Raw genomic sequence first — 15,814 nt, forward strand, 5'->3', positions numbered from 1 at the left:
CAGTGCAGACGGCTATTTAATATTCTATAAATTTCCATGTCGGAAGACACTGATACAAGTCGTAAACGTTAATAGTTCTTTAGCATGGCCGTTCATCATTTTAGTTGTTTATTTGGAAATAAAACGCATTTTAACTACCGGACTGTAGGCAAGTTAACTTTGAATTTTATAACCCATTGATGTTTTTTAATTTTATTAATTTCTCTGCAATGTCCTGACTGCTGAGGCATTGGCCTCATTTTACTGGCTTATTTTTATTGTTTTATTAAAATGATTAAAACAAAATTGGAAAAGATGGAAAAACTGTAATGTTAAGATGTGTAAATGATAAAATGTTTTACAGTATATTTGTATGTGTACTCCCAGCAAATATTGCATACACGAAGCTTCTGATTTTATGTGACACGTAAACACCTTTGAAATATTAATTTAAAAAAAATTACAAAATGAAGGAAATCATCTTCATGTAGCAGAACTAAAATATCAGCCACATGCCATTAATCCTCCAGAGAAAAGATCTGCTCTTTATAGTCGTCATATACTTTCCTCTCCTTAAAATTTAGATTTTACTTAATTAGTATTAAAGTCAATGAAAATCAGAATTTTAAGTGGCGATGACGGTAGCTGGGTAATGGAAAAGTATAAAAGTAATTAAATAATAAAAAAATGAAATAAAATATAAAGTGACATTTGTAGCTATGTGAAGTAAAACAAAATCACACATTGGGGCTGGTGATTTATTTTTTTACAATGTTCACTATATATTTTACTATACAATGTAAATTTCAATGTATGTGCAGCCTTCATCCAGTTCATGGTGTGCACAAATGACATCTGCGCACACGTAATTACATAGACAGACAGACAGAACTTTATTTGTGTCCAGGGCATTTTACAGAAGTAGTGCTACTGTTTGGGATGCACCATCTGTTGGAATGACAGAGACATAGCAACTGGAAGGATGCACATTGTTTTGTCTTGGTAGAGGTCTCTATTGCTCTACTTTCCCCTATTGTATTATTAATAAGTAGCCTCTAATCTCACAGACTTACCACTGTTCATAAGGTATTATAGTATATAACTTATCCCACCTTCTCTTCTATATCTATAACCTCAGGAATTAGGTGTAGTAAAAAGACAAGCAGGAGTTAAGTTACACATAAAATAATGTATCATTGATAATATTCATAAATAATAACAATATGCAAAGTACATTTGAATATTGCCAACCATACAACCTGATTAAATGATGATGTGTAGTTCAGGCAGCACACAGACTTGTTAGTTACTTAAAATGTCTCTAGTTCATTTATGGTCAGCTTTCAGCCACATGTCTGTTTCAATATGGTTACCGAGCTGTGCTGTCCATTGTGTTGTCTTCTTCATCAAATGTTAGTAAGAGAGAGATGCTCCTTCATCATCAGAGGTTAGTAAGAGAGACAGTGTGAGGTTGAGCAAGTAAATGTATAGATGTTCTGTTCTACCCCTAGAGCCAATAGGACGTCATGGTACTTAAAAGCTTCTGATCCAAGCCAATTCCAAACAGCCATACTTCAGACCAATGGGGGGACAGAAAACATCTTCATACCTGCCATCCCCCAAAACCCATTTGTTGAGCTAAAGTTTGCCAGTTAGGCAGCCTGGCTTTGTGTGGGAGTTGAGAGACTTCAGAGAAACAGTTACCAAACGTGTTTCAGGCACTTCCCCCAACTTCGTCGTAAAAATCAAAGAGACCCATTCCCTTTGGGGTGGTAAACATACAAATAAAGACATACAAAATATTTATCAAGTTATACAGTATGCAAAATCTTACATCACAACACACATATATACAGACACACAGACACTTAGGCTTTTTAAGTTAGATGAGTGCATTGTGGGAGGCATCATGCATTATTATTATTATTATTATTATTATTATTATTATTTAGTTTGTATTTGGCTAAAACATTTATCCAAAGCAATTACAACATTTCAGATACAATTTGTTACATTTGTATAGTTTTTCCAATTGGGTCACAGACAGGTGACATGACTTGCCCATGGTCACACAGTGTCAGGGCTTGAAGACCAAAGCCTTAACTTGCCATAGCGGTTAGTTTAGGGGATAGAAGCCTTACGGCTAAAAATATGCATGGGTATACTTCGTTCAGGTATAAAGAAAATTATTTAACAGGGATTCCTCATTCTATCAATTTTACAGTGGTCTGTTGACCAACTCTAGAAGCCTGGGTTCAAATGTTATCCAGAAGGCTGTCTGTATGCTTGTAGTACCAGTCCTGGAGATAGATAGATAGATAGATAGATAGATAGATAGATAGATAGATAGATAGATAGATAGATAGATAGATAGATAGATAGATAGATAGATAGATAGATAGATAGATAGATAGATAGATAGATAGATAGATAGATGTGAAAGGCACTATATGATAGATAGATAGATAGATAGATAGATAGATAGATAGATAGATAGATAGATAGATAGATAGATAGATAGATAGATAGATAGATAGATAGATAGATAGATGTGAAAGGCACTATATAATGATAGATAGATAGATAGATAGATAGATAGATAGATAGATAGATAGATAGATAGATAGATAGATAGATAGATAGATAGATAGATAGATAGATATAAAAGGCAGTATATAATAGATAGATAGATAGATAGATAGATAGATAGATAGATAGATAGATAGATAGATAGATAGATAGATAGATAGATAGATAGATAGATAGATAGATAGATAGATAGATAGATAGATAGATAGATAGATAGATAGATAGATAGAATTTTATTTGTCCCCAGGTCTTTTTACAGAAGTAGTTTTAATGTTTGTGATGCGCCATCTGTTGGAATGACACAATGCATTTTATTCCTACAAATATTTGTGATGTGTCAACTGTTGGAATGAAAGAGACATAGCAAACAAACAGCCACACACACTTATTAAGGTTGTCAAGTCTGAATCTGGAACTTGCCCATGTACGTGAGTCTGAGGTTTGGCTACTGAAACTCCTCCTGCAGACCATAAATGTAAATGCAAAGCCAGCAAAATAGTTTTTTTTTTTTTTTTTATGCAAGCTAGTTTTTAGCCAACTTCCTCTGACATATTTCATTTTAAGTGAGCGATTAATTTGTATCCACAAAGCCAGATTCCTTTCTTTTTAAAGGGAATTAAGTCAACAATGCATGTTTTTAAATAAAGCAGTTGTAGGTGATCAAATACACCACTTTCTATTTTATTGTCTTTCATTTTTTTCAGTATTGTGTTTAAGTTAATGAAGCAAAGACAGCATAACTTAAGAAGCATGCCCGCCATTTCTGTTCCAGCCCTGCTGCTGGCTGCTTTTGCTGAAGGCTTAAGATTTTAATTACACGCAAACGCATTGAGCAATATGCCGACTTAACAGATGGATTCGTATCTGAAATTATTACCAGGAAACTCTTTATTGTCTTTATACTTTTGAAGCATCGTTAGGGTTGCAAAGCTGCCACTCGAGTACGCCGACTAAAAGAAGACGTTTCATTCACTCTTGAGGGCTTCGGCGACTGCCAGTCTCAGCAGGCTTTCCAGCTTCTGGGACATCACAAGTAAATGTTGTCAGAGCAGCAGCATCCAACTGGTGGGGTGGAACAGGCAACAAATCATTCATTTGATAGCTGGAAGATCCAAGCTGTTACGCCTGGGATCAATAACTCATTAACATGGACGGTATGCGTGCCAGGCAAAGCCGGCTTGTATCTCATCAGTTCAAAGCTAAACCCAATCTGTCCAATGATGGGTAACTAGAGTAATGAGGGAAAAAAGGCGAGTTTAAAAGAAGCAGGTCAGTGCTGCAGCTCCTGCATTTTAATCTAACACCGCAGCCCTCACAGAAGGTGGCTAATAACTGACCGAAAAAAAACAAAAAAAAAACAAATGGCACTGAGAGTTAAGAGCGCAGGGTCGACGTAAAGAAAATCCTTGCCTGGCCCGATCCTGGGAAAATTTGCAGGTTAGCCGTGCCAGCTGGGAATTGTCCAACAATAAGGTTTTAAAAATATTTAGTTCAAATAACCAAAATATTGAAGTGATGACAGACATGCAGCCTCTTCACTGGGGTGCATTAAATGGGCCAGCATAGATCTAGCGGGGGGGTGGGGGTGGGTCTGCGAAACCCGAGTGCATTACAAAAATAACAGAGGCAGCCCTCAATCACACGTCTGCCTTGCTCTTTTATGTGACTTTCGTGTTTTTGCAGTAAAAAGCTTCCTTTAATACACAATTCAGGCCTCTCAGGACACTGAGTGTTCCCACTGATCCAGCCTGGCAGATGCCATTTAAGTTCAGGCCAACAGATTCGGAACACGGTTTACAACCCCAAAGCAAGGGGCACCCTGACTGTCGGACCGCCATTCACACACTCCGCAGCCTGCTGGCATTTCTTTAAAGTCATTTCTGTTTAGCAAAACAGGGTAATGGCTTCTTTTCCCCTTTTCATTTCTTTACTTTGGGCAGGTCAGGTCAGGTTGGGGGAGCATGCACTGGTACAGCATGTTAAAACCCCCAACCCCACACAATAAAAACAGACATGCAGACACGCGGCCCAGTCCCATTTATCTGATGCAGCCAAGTGTTACATGCGTGATCCCTTGGCCTGGTCCAGCCACTCGGGTCCTCAAAAATGAGCTGGATCACCCTCGGGTAATCACGCCAAATGGCCGTAGTGCCATATCTGATGCTCCCTCACAATGCCAGTCATGTGCCTCATTCGAGACTCCGTGAGCAACACAAATTCAAACTAGCGGGACCCAAGGATTCTCCGTAAAGACACAGTACTGAAGAAGTCACTGGATAGCGTCCATGTCTCACAAACAGGGAGCACCAGGATTCCAAAGACTTGGACCTTCATCCTTTTGCAGATATTGGGAGTGCCACAAACCCCTTTCGAGTGACCTCATGACCCCCCCGTCCTCTTCCAATCCGTCTACTGACTTCACAGGATGAGTCACCAGAGTCACATGAATGTCACTGCGAGGTCAATAAACCTCTCGATGAGGTCGACACTCTCTCCGCAGACAGACACACTGCTGATGGCTGTGCCCAGGAGGTCATTAAAGGCCTGGCTCTTTGGTTTTTATCAGGACACTCACAAGCCCAGACACTCAGACCCCTCACTCAGTCTCTCGAGAGCCCCGATCAGAGCCTCCATTGACTCCATGAATATCACAGCATCATCAGCAAAGTCAAGATCAGTTAATCTTTCTTCACCAACAGATGCCCCACAGCCACTGGACCCAATGACCTGCCCAACACCCAGTCCATACAAGCATTGAACAAAGTAGGAGCAGAACACACTCCTGACGGACCCCCGAATCAACTGGGAAAAACCAGAGGGTCTGCCTCCACTCTGCACAGCACTCACCGTACCAGTGTACAGACCGGCCATGACATCCAGCAACCTCAGGGGGATCCTGTAAAGTCTCAGGATGCCTCAATCAACTGAGTTGAATGATTTACGAAAATTGACAAAGGCTGCAAAGAAACTCTGCCGATATTCGTGTTTGTGCTCCATGAGAACCCTCAGTGCCAGGATGTGGTCGATGGAAGACATCTTAGGCATTAAACCAGACTGGTAGGTAAGCAAGTGATCACAGATCCTATTGAGGATGACCCTAGCAAGGACCTTACTGAGGACCGAGAGCAGTGTTATCCCCCTGTAGTTGCTTCAATCCAATTGATCACCCTTCCCTTTCCAGATAGGGACGACAAGTCCCGTTTTCCAGTCAGTTGGGTTGGACATGTTGTTAAAAAGAAATGTAAAACAGGAATCTGCACCATCTGGGAAGTGTCAAGGAGTGAATCAGTGTGTTCAAAATTTGTGTTTCTTTATCCGGTGGAGTGGTGGTTCTGAGGCTAGAAATCTGTACTGGCAATCCTGCAAATGCCAGAAGTAATTCCCACTCCGCTGGCCCCTTAACCTGCCATTGCTCCATCCTGGATATGACGTTAGCCTGCATCCAGGCCCTCCAACCTGTAGGGAAAAACCTGGGGGTTGGTGGCAGAACTGGCACTCCAGCCGCCATAGGAAACCTCCCACCATTCCATTCCATCTGAACTAGTGTGGTGCTGAGGTGTCACTCCTTGCATGGCTGCACTCGGGTCCTAATCTGGGATCCTGAGGTGGTTTGTCATGCGGTGAGTGTTGCAACACGCTTTATCAGTACAGGTTCCTAACCCATCTCTCTCCATCCGTGGTTCTCAACCGTAGGTGGGTGGTCAGCTTAAGTCGTCACTTTAGTGTTTCAGGGGGCTACAGACTGCAGGTTTCAGTTTTGCACCCACTCTAAGAGAAATTTTGCTCCTGCATACTGAGGAATAAAAAGCAGTGACTTTAAGTCGGGTTAAGCTTGATGTCACATTACACAACTTCAGGTCATAGGGTATGTCAGACTTGCTGACTGTTAATTCAGATCTCGACAACTGGACCAAGTCAATTTAAATGATTGAAAATCCACTGGGCAATCTTTGCAATATAATAAGGAGTTAATTACAAAAAAGTACCTATGGGTGGCATTGTGGCAGAGTGGTAGTGCTGCCCTTCACAGTAAATACACCTGAGTTTGTGTCCCCGGTCACCCCTGCACAGAGTTTGAACGTTAACCCTGTGTCTGTATGAATTTTCTACCGCTGTCCTTAGACATGCATGTTAGGTGAATTGGCCTGAGTGTGTGATTGGGGTGTGTGTGTTCTGGCACCCTGTCCAGAGTTTGTTGCTGCCTTGTGCCTTATGCTAGCTGGGATAGGCTTCGGGCCCCCCAATGCAGCTCTGGCCTGGATTAAGAGGGACGTAACTATATGAAAATAACATACTAAATAACTGCCTGCATGGCTTTAGGACAGGAAGGTCTTGCCAAACCAATATTTTTGTTGGCATAACTTAGGTAGACTTTCAAAAAGCTTTCAACGTGGCCCCATACTGATGATTCACTTTAAATGTAGGAGCTCTAGGCAATGATTCCATCATTAAGGTTTTGGCTAAAGTTTTACAACTGGGTGCCCTTCCTGACACTAATCCTCTCCATTTATCCAATCTAGGGACCGGCACCAGGGTTGGCTGGTGTGCCCCCTTCCTGAGAATACCAGAGGAGTGGAGGAACAGTGGGATTGCACCCATTTTTTAAAGAGAAGAGAAATATTCAGGATTGTGGAAACTATAGAGGGAAAAATTCAAGGAATTAAAGATAGATAGATAGATAGATAGATAGATAGATAGATAGATAGATAGATAGATAGATAGATAGATAGATAGATAGATAGATAGATAGATAGATAGATAGATAGATAGATAGATAGATATTTTATTAATCCCAAGGGAAAATTCACATACTCCTGCAGCACCATACTGATAATAACAATATTAAATTAAAGAGTGATAACAATGCAGGTATACAGACAGACAATAACTTTGAATAATGTTAACGTTTACCCCCTCAGGTGGAATTGAAGAGTCGCATAGTGAGGCGAAGGAACGATCTCCTCAGTCTGTCAGTGGAGCAGGACGGTGACAGCAGTCTGTCGCTGAAGCTGCTCCTCTGTCTGGAGATGATACTCTTTAGTGGATGCAGTGGATTCAGGTGGATGCAGGTAAAGTCATCCCTGATGGAGGATCGCAGGAATCGTGAGAAAGAGGGGTCCTTTCATCGGATTGGCTGGCCCAACACTGTCTTAGCCGTGGAATGGCCAAATGGGGGAGGCTGCTTGATGGATGAGGTCTCCAGGAGTCTAAAATTATCCAAATCTTATTATGTGATATCATCTACTGTTAAATTCTGCTCCATACTTCTAAAAAATTTTTTATTTTTTATTGAGGATTTGCTCTGTTCTGTTTATTGTATTGTATTGTATTGACCCCATCTTTTGACACCCACTGCACGCCCAACCTACCTGGAAAGGGGTCTCTCTTTGAACTACCTTTCCCAAGGTTTCTTCCATTTTTTCCCTACAAGGGTTTTTTTGGGAGTTTTTCCTTGTCTTCTTAGAGAGTCAAGGCTGGGGGGCTGTCAAGAGGCAGGGCCTGTTAAAGCCCATTGCGGCACTTCCTGTGTGATTTTGGGCTATACAAAAATAAACTGTATTGTATTGTATTGTAAACTGTATTCTCCATGACTGACAGGAGTCTGCTCAGCGCCCGTTGCTCTGCCACAGATGTCAGACTGCCCAGCTCAGTGCCTACAATAGAGCCTGCCTTCCTCACCAGTTTGTCCAGGCGTGAGGCGTCCCTCTTCTTTATACTGCTTCCCCAGCACACCACTGCATAGAAGAGGGCGCTCGCCACAACTGTCTGATAGAACATCTGCAGCATCTTATTGCAGATGTTGAAGGATGCCAGCCTTCTAAGGAAATATAGTTGGCTCTGTCCTTTCTTACACAGAGCATCACTATTGGCAGTCCAGTCCAATTTATCATCCAGCTGCACTCCCAGGTATTTATAGGTCTGCACCATCTGCACACAGTCACCTCTGATGATCACGGGGTCCATGAGGGGCCTGGTCTTCCTAAAATCCACCACCAGCTCCTTGGTTTTGCTGGTGTTCAGTTGTAGGTGGTTTGAGTCACACCATTTAACAAAGTCCTTGATTAGGTTCCTATACTCCTCCTCCTGCCCAATCCTGATGCAGCCCATGATAGCAGTGTCGTCAGCGAACTTTTGCACGTGGCAGGACTCCAAGTTGTATTGGAAGTCCGATGGAAATAGACTGAACAGGACCGGAGAAAGTACAGTCCCCTGCGGCATCCTGTGCTGCTGACCACAATGTCAGACCTGCAGTTCCCGAGACGCACATACTGAGGTCTGTCTGTAAGATAGTCCACGATCCATGCCACCAGGTATGAATCTACACCCATCTCTGTCAGCTTGTCTCTAAGGAGCAGAGGTTGGATGGTGTTGAAGGCGCTAGAGAAGTCTAGAAACATAATTCTTACAGCACCACTGCCTCTGTCCAAGTGGGAGAGGGATCGGTGTAGCATGTAGATGATGGCATCCTCCGCTCCCACCTTCTCCTGGTATGTGAACTGCAGAGGGCGTGGCGGACCTGTGGCCTCAGGTGGTGAAGCAGCAGCCGCTCCATGGTCTTCATCACATGTGACGTCAGAGCGACAGGCCGGAAGTCTTTCAGCTCACTAGGACGTGATATCTTTAGGACTGTGGTGATACAAGATGTTTTCCAAAGCCTCAGGGCTCTCCCCTGTTCCATGCTCAGGTTGAAGATGTGCTGTAGAGGACTCCCCAGCACCAACGCACAGGCCTTCAGCAGTCGTGGCGATACTCCATCTGGACCTGCTGCTTTGCTGGCACGAAGTCTCCTCAGCTCTCTGCTTACCTGGGCTGCTGTAATTATGGGTGGAGGAAACTCCTATGCTGGTAAAGTCACGGATGAACAGACTGTGAAGACACAAGAGACAGAATAATAATAATAATAATAATAAATCTTTGTATTTATATACTGTAGCGCTTTTCTCACTACTCAAAGCTCTCAGCAGTTGCAGGTTAAGGGCCCAACAGAGTAGAGTCCCTATTGGCATTTACCTTCCGGTTGCCACTGCAGATCCCTAGCCTCATAGCCACCACTACGCCTATAAAGACACGGATAAAGGTTTGGGGCACCAGTCCCATGTACTGTAGGTTACTGCTGAGTCCAGAAGTACACTGAGACACGTTATATCACAGAATACACCAGAGACATAGGTGAATGAAACAGGGGGACTTTTATAGCGGGCGGACAGAAAGTGACATAGGTAAATGAAGTGATGAACCTGAGATGAGGACACAGTGGGAAGAGGGAAGTGAGCTCATCTAAGGGAATCAGATCTTCGGAACCCGGATGAAGATTTTCGTTTGGAAGTGCGTGTGTTTATCGACCAATTCCAGAAGGTAAGGGTTTCACTCTTCTTCTTTTTGCATGTTGTATAAGAGAGAGGGACATTAGTGTTTGATGTCAAACTCCATCTGTTATTGTTTTCATGGTGCATCGGGACAGTTGGCTGCCCCCTGTTCGCACGTGTGTGACAGGACCAAGGAAACTTATTGTGAAAAAAACTGTGGGAAATTTTGACGAGTCCACACTAGGAGCGATGTGGCCGGCCTCTGACTTCTTTTGACGTGATTTTAAGATATGAGATCCATTCATCGTCAGTCGCCGGTTCGACTTACAGTTTCTCAGTTGGTTATACGGCTTCTGCAGCCGAAGGGAGTGGAGCTTCCCTAACGGGGCCAGACATGACATGAAATGTCCAACCTGAAATTGTGTTCCTGTCTGTGAGCACTGGTGTGCTGCAAGGATGTGTACTAAGTCCCCTTCTCTATGCACTATTCACCCATGACTGTCCATCAATCCCATCCATCAATCAAACATTATTGTTAAATTTGGGGATGATATTCAATTAATTATCATTATTTATGGTGGCTCCAAAATCCGTACTTACCCCATCTCTCTCTTCTGTTCTTTTTCCGGTTTTCTGTGGTGGCAATCTGCGCCACCACCACCTGATCAAAGCACCGTGATGTCCTTACATTGATGGATTAAAGGCCAGAAGTCCACATGACCATCATCATCAAATTCTTCCATGTGAATCCTGAATACAATGAGGACTGATTGAGGTCATTGATGTTCGGTAGAATGCCTAGAGGGGGCTGGGTGGTCTCATGGCCTTGGACCCCCTGCAGATTTTATTTTTTTTTCCAGCCATCTGGAGTTTTGTTTTTTTTTTTTCTGTCCTCCCTGGCCATTGGACCTTACTTTTATTCTATGTTAATTAGTGTTCCCTAATTTTTCTTAATAATTCTTATTGTCTTTTTTCTCGTTCTTCACCATGTAAAGCACTTTGAGCTACATTATTTGTATGAAAATGTGCTATAGAAATAAATGTTGTTATTGTTGATACGACTGTCATTGGTCTTGTAACAGATAACAGTGAAGCTGCATATTGTGACGATGCGTGTTCTCTTCTGGCTCCCAACGACCTTATGGGAGCCCTTAACCCAACACTGTCAGTAATGTCACCGAGTTGAGCTGACAAATGGGGACAAATCTCACATGAAGCCAGGGGATATTTCCAAAAGTGAAAACGTGCTTTTATTAAAACAATCAAAAAGTGCAAAAGTGCAGTGTCCAAAGTTCCATAAATAAATCCATAAAATAAAGGTCCAGTGAGGATAAAAACCAACAATAAATAAATCCATAAAACACAAGGTTAATATATGCGGTAGCTAAAACGCAGTCTCTCCTTGCTCTCCAGCCCTCCTCTCATTGCACCTTCTGTCGGTAGAGAACCAACAACCACGAGGCTCCTTCAGTTAACCTCCTTCTTGGCCTCCATCAGGATGTCACTGCCAGACCGCCAAGGTCAACTCTCCTTCCTTGATGCTTCGCGCACCCGCAGTCGCTCCTCAGATCTTTCGGGAGGGCACCTCTCCTGCTCACCCCACTCACTCATACATTCAGTGGGGCGAACCAGCCCCCAGAGCGCATCAGCATAACGCTCCTTCGCGGGGCCCCAGCTCATGGCGTCTCCACCTTCCAGGTGGCCGGATCGCCACCACCCGACTGCTGGTTTTCCGACCTTTTACCGCATCTGCTTTTTCTCTCTCCATCAACCTTTCTCCTTCCCTTCCCTCCTCCACGATTTCTCTCTCCAATTTATCCTTCCTCCTCTTGTATACATCCATCTACTGTATATATACACCCACGGGTGCCTCAGTGGGCACAGCACCTTAATTACATGCCGCAGGAAGCCAATGAGGCAAACAAGAACAACCGCACCCACACATGCAGGTGCGACTCGCTGCAATCACCTCATTAACTCCCCGCGGTCGTGCAATCCCGCCCACGGAGAACGGCACGGCTATACCATTTAAAAACTACCTTTTTTTTTCGGAAGCCGCGGACCCGCTATACTACACATATAGGGAAGAGGTTCAGAATCTGACAGCATGGTGCAACACCAACAACCTGGTCTTAAATACCAAAAAGACCCAAAAAGTTATTCTGGACTTTAGGACCACTAAAAAGACCAATCACAGTCCGATAACAATCAATGCAGATGCTGTGGAGAGAGTTTCCAGCTTTAAGTTCCTAGGAGTCACCATCTCAGAGGACCTGTCCTGGGCTGACAACAACTTGGCTATAATAGGCAAAGCACAACAACACCTCAAAGGAGAAGCTAAGGAGAGCTGACCTCCCCCAGAAGCTGCTGGTTAATTTCTATTGATGCACTATAGAGAGCATCTTAACTAGCTGCATGATGGCCTGCAGGTACAACAGCTGTGCCAAGGCTGTTAAAGAAGCCCTGCAGCGGGTCGTAAAAACAGCAGCGGCCATTACTGGGACTGAACTGCCATCACTCGAACTCTTATATAAGACTTGCTGTGTGAGAAGGGCCAAAAACATTCTCAAGGACAAAACTCATCCTGGAAATTCTTTGTTTGAGCTCCTCCCGTCAGGTAGATGCTTTAGGTCAATCCCTGTACACTGTGGAACATGACCCGGACACAGACAGGCAGACACGTTCAAATCACTCCACACACGTTTATTCACAGTGTCCAGATTTACAATGAAGTGCTCACAAGTCCCCAAGTCCCCAAAGTCCTGGCCACAACAACACACAATGCCTTCTCTTCGTCAGGCCGCCTCTTTGCCTCCTCCCAGACCTCATCTGTTTTCCACCCGACTCAAGCCCTGAATGAAATGAAGGGCTTCATAAGCACCCGGATGTGCTCCAGATGCTTCCCGGCAATCTTCCACCGGCACTCCCCAGTGTGGCGGAAGTGCCGGCTGCGTACCCGGAAGCACTCTGGGTGTCCCCAATCCTCTTCACCCCAGCACTTCCGGGTGTGGCGGAAGTGCTGAGGTCCAGGGCTCCCAAGGCATTGGAGTGCCCCCTGGCGGTGACCACAGGTCCCTACAGGGTCTCCCACAGCCGCCCCCATGTTGACCCCATGTGGTCTGTGGAAGGCGTAAGCCCTCTTCCGTTCCCCCCCCCCCCCCCCCCAGCACCTGCGACATTGCCCCACCACCAGCGAAGACCCGTCGGGAGGAGCGGCTCATCCCACGAGGGCAGCTCATCCCCGAAGTGGGTCCTACTCTTGAAGTGCCAGGGTCCGGTCCTGTTAAATAAACAACAGAAACAGTGGCAGAGATGCTGCCTGGACATCACCACCTGGTGTCCTGTCATGCCTCACACAAGCAACTCTCCCCCCTCCTACCGGCACCCTGGGGTCTGCTCCTTCGGCACCCCCTCTGAGGTTTCCGTGCCCCTTTGGTTGGAGCTACTTACACCTCCGTAGCCTCTGCCAGCTGTGACAATGCACAAACAGACTACAAAACAGCTTTTTCCCATCTGCCATAAACTTTCTGAACTCTGAATCTCCTCAGTCTGAGATCATTTTTAATTGAACATGTGCAATAAGCTATATAGGTAATGTGCAATATGCTAATATAATACAATATAGAATATGTAAGGTACTATTCATTAACAATTTATGCTGCTGTACTTTGAGCAATAATAATTAGCTCTGGTTAACACTGTATACGACATATTTGGAATGATTTGACTTTTCTTTAAATGCACCTTGGGGCTGTGACAAAAAGTAATTTCGTTGTGTTACACAATGACAATAAAGTGCTTGAACTTGAAGTTAAAATGGTTGTAAGTGTCACTTCTTATTTGGCAGGGTGCCCCTTGTTTTAATGTTCTGCCACCCTGCCTAAGTTACACGTGGACATGTTTTTGTTTTTTAACATTGACAGCGATTTATATTGTAGAGTAGCTGTCCCCCGCGGTTCCATCCGTGGAGTAGTGAAACAGGACAAATTTTAAAAATCAATAAAAAAAAGTAATAATTTGCATTGAGAAGAATTTCTATTGATAGCTTTCGTATCCGAGGGCCTCTTGATATACAATATTTTTGGTTTTGCTATCAGGGGCAAGAAAGTAGCTGTGACCTCCTTGCCAAAAATGTAAAAAGTTGGCAAGCTATCTCTGGGCAAGCGGAAGGTAATGTAATGGATAGCCGGGATGGTTACCCACCCGACAGACCTCCGTAAAGGAAGGAGCTTGCACGGGACAATACTTCCCCCTGGGTCGACAGAGGGCAGCCCTCCTGCCACGGAGCAGGGAAGCTCAACCCTGCTGTGGCCCATGGACACCACCAGGAGGTGTGTGGAGAATGGCTGAGCCCTCCTGTGCAGGGCTGCCGTCACACCCAGAAGTGCAGCCGGAAGGTGATCATGGAACAGCTGGAGCACTTCCGGCTCCTCTATAAAAGGAGACAGCTGCCACAACTCTGGCGGCCAGAGTCGGGAGGAAGGAAGCCTGCTGGGAGGCAGCTAAGAAAGAGGAAGAAGGGACTGAGTACTGTGGTGATTGGTGCACTGTGTGTGCTGAAAAAAAGCAGAAAAATAAAGGTGTTGTGTGGCAAAGTCGTGGTGTCTGTCTGTGGTCCGGGCTTCTGTTACAGTAGGTACGCTCCAACGTCAAACCTTGTCAATGTATCTGATCGTGTTCAGCTCTGATGGGATAGTCTCCCCCGTGTTGGGAGAAGAGCACATGGCCGTCATCAGCTACCCTCTAAAACACATGTAGCTCTGATCTCTCTCTCTCAAAAACATCAAACGTTACTCCTCAACAATCTCTAGATGATAATGTCTGCTGAACAAACAGGTGTTGCTAGCTAAGCAGAGGCAAAGGTGCGCTCCAACACGTGGCGAGAGGTAGAGCGATTCGAACGGAGGATGGCGTTGGGCCCCGCCCACTTCCCCCTCCCCTCGGCCTGCAGCCTTTATCTTGGATTCGCACAAATAAATTGGCGCTGCAACCGAAATATGATACTTAGAGTGATGGGAGAAATCAAAATCAACAGGAATGTTCAAGCAAATTATAGACAAAAACCCAATCTAAATCCATTAAGTATTTCTCTCGTTCGCTAGCTAAGCAGAGGTAAGTTGCGTTCTGAATCACAAAATCAACCAGAATGTTCAAGCAATTTGGAAAGCGGACGGACAGACAGACATCGGATTTTATATATACGTAGATAGAAGAGGGCAAGACAAAGACAAAGATTTGGGGTATATTATAGAGACAAAAAAATAAATGCAGCTTTTCAGCAAAAGAACGTCACTAAGGAATGCGAGTCTCAGACTAGACACTAGAGGGCAACACTTTCGGTTAAATGCCAGTCAGGCAGGAAAAGGCGGGTCCAGGTGGATGGACATCAGAGGTGGTGAGGTTGTCAATCATCCAGTCTGTGGATGGAGGAAGAGTACAGTGCCACCCAATGGATTGCAGAGGAATTACAACCACCTTTAAGTTGTCCCCAAAGTGCATATGTGTGACAGTATCACATGGCAAATAAAGCTTGAAGCTGAGTGCAGTCTTATACTTAAAGCTTGAACTTGCAATGATTTTAATGGAATCATCCTGGCTTCCAGTCACCCCATGACAGTTTACAGGATTATTAATTTGTTTTGTCTTGAGAGGCAGTTAGCTTTCTGAGACTGTGCATGGCAAAATCAACAGTGTGAGGCCTGCTGGAGTTAAATTGTCCCTTGTAAATATCTGTCTGCGTCCACTGGCGCTGTTGATTTGACGCCGCTGATTGCGCTGTGCGGTCCTGCCTAAAGGCCTAATGAAGTGACTCTGAAGACAAAAGCTATTACAGATGACAGAGCTGGATTTACAGTTTGAGTGGCACTTGATATTAGACTATAAAAAGATGAGTTAAAGGTTAAGATAGCATGCAAACAGCTGAAAGTGGGCACTGAGAA

This window comes from Erpetoichthys calabaricus, chromosome 4 (genome assembly GCF_900747795.2).
Source record: "Erpetoichthys calabaricus chromosome 4, fErpCal1.3, whole genome shotgun sequence".
Taxonomy (NCBI): domain Eukaryota; kingdom Metazoa; phylum Chordata; class Cladistia; order Polypteriformes; family Polypteridae; genus Erpetoichthys; species Erpetoichthys calabaricus.